Below are 1,950 nucleotides of genomic sequence, written 5' to 3' on the forward strand. Positions count from 1 at the left end.
CGGTATTGAAGAAAGTGCAAGGGATTTTAGGTAATATGAGTACATGAGTTTGGTCCCTGCATCTAACATTTTTTTCTTCTTTTATTAGGCTTATGAAATTATTATCTACTATGAACTAATAGAATCGTTGTTCTGTTTTAGATTTTTGTCACTTATAATTTTATTAGGATTGTTGTTTTATTAGAATATCACTAAAAAAACGATTAGAATAAGTGTTACTACTTTTTTTCAATTAGGGAAAAATTTCAAAACAATGAATTCAAAAACAAAACAAAAAAACAAATTATCTTCTTAAACATTATTATGATTATTATTAGTAGTATCCTAGGTTCATATTTTTTTATTAGATGTTATATTTTAATTAGGGTCTTATTGTTAGCTTAAGAATTGTATTCACAATAGTTAATAGCATGTCAAAATCTTTTTAAAAAAAAAAATGTAAATGTAGATTTTATTGATAATTTAATTGTTAGGCTTTTATTTAGGAAAAAAATGAGGAAGAATCAAATATTCCAAGAGACCAATCACATTCTATTTGTCCAAAAGAAGGTGCAAATTTTCTTCACGTATAATTCAATCAAAAAAGTATAACTGCATTTAAAATTATTCCAAATCAAAATGTAACCGAAACAAGAATAAATGCAAACCACAGCAAAAAAAAAACTGATCAAATCCCTTCTTAATTCAAGTGCAACACATTTCATCCAAACTTTCCAAATACATAGTCCTCAAAATTGATTAGTAGAATTAAGTCACAGATTGCAAAATGAATCAAATTAATTAAAATCAAATCCAAACTTTTAATAAGTTGCATAGAATCATTCCAAAAGTAAAACTCAATTGAAATGGCCTAAGAATCAAAAGTCCCAGAATAAAATATAATTAATCACAATTAACACTGATATACAATCATCCCAAAATTGAACCAGATCTTGCTTAATGTATCAAACACAAATCAGAAACCATCAAAATCATTCAATCCAAATCCTCATTCCAAATCAAATAAAGAATGAATATATATTGCAAGAAATGTACACATAAACAAATCAAAAACTTAAAGTCTGAATCAATATGTTTTTAAATCAAATTGAATCCGTAATCAATTTACAGTCAAATCTCATAAACAACAATCAGAATATTTCCTAAATCAAATTGAACCCTAACACTATAAATTTAAACCTAAAACTAATGAATTAAGGGACCAAAAAAATTAACCGAAAAAAATTGAGAAGAAGAAGTAGAATCGGTGGAACCCTAAACCGAAAGTCACAAAAAGGATTGCCGTCGTTCTCAATTTGGTTTTCACGTCTGAAACCCCAAATCGCCGCCTATCCGCCGCACCTCTTCATCCTCTTCCGTACCTGCGATTCAGAGCAAAGAAGGAAAATCAGAGACGGAAAGGAAAGCTATACGAAAAGAATTTCTGGATTTAGGTAAACTCAAACGAAACTTAGCTTTAGGATGAAATTGATTACTTGATTGTTATAGAACTTGAATTTGATTGGATTTTTTCTTGAAATATTTGTGTGGTAATTTGGGGATGAATTGTTAGATCTAGAGTTTATATCAATTTGTTTTTTTACTGTTCTTGAAAGAGATAAGAACGAGAGAGTTAGGGAGGAAGAAAGAGAAAGTTTTGGGATAAATGGAAGGAATGAATTAAAAGTGATCCCCACGTTTTTATCATCACAAAATCCTATGTTTTCCCTTTTCCACGTACACCCTCGGTCCAAACTAAATCATAGCCATTCATTCAAACTACTTTAGATCAATGGCCCCGAGGCCAGACCTTGGGAGTCGTTTGATTTGATCAACGTATCAAATTAGGTTAGCACACCGTAACGTCCCTGGTCCAGTCTACACTGGATCCAGCGGACTCTTTCCAACAAAAATATTGTTTGGGCCCAGCACCCCTTGTTTTACTCTTTTTTACAAAAGCTATGTAATTCG

General features: G+C 30.5%; 1 long non-coding RNA gene across 1 annotated transcript; it reads right to left on the reverse strand.

The window, feature by feature from the left end:
* Positions 1 to 1,044: 1,044 nt before the first annotated feature.
* Positions 1,045 to 1,650, reverse strand: LOC131655001 (uncharacterized). The gene is made up of 2 exons (XR_009299619.1): positions 1,476 to 1,650; positions 1,045 to 1,361 (listed from the first exon to the last, which is right to left on the reverse strand). It is a non-coding gene; the product is annotated as an uncharacterized LOC131655001 (long non-coding RNA).
* Between the last annotated feature and the right edge of the window lie 300 nt (positions 1,651 to 1,950).

Source organism: Vicia villosa, linkage group LG3 (genome assembly GCF_029867415.1).
Source record: "Vicia villosa cultivar HV-30 ecotype Madison, WI linkage group LG3, Vvil1.0, whole genome shotgun sequence".
Lineage (NCBI taxonomy): Eukaryota > Viridiplantae > Streptophyta > Magnoliopsida > Fabales > Fabaceae > Vicia > Vicia villosa.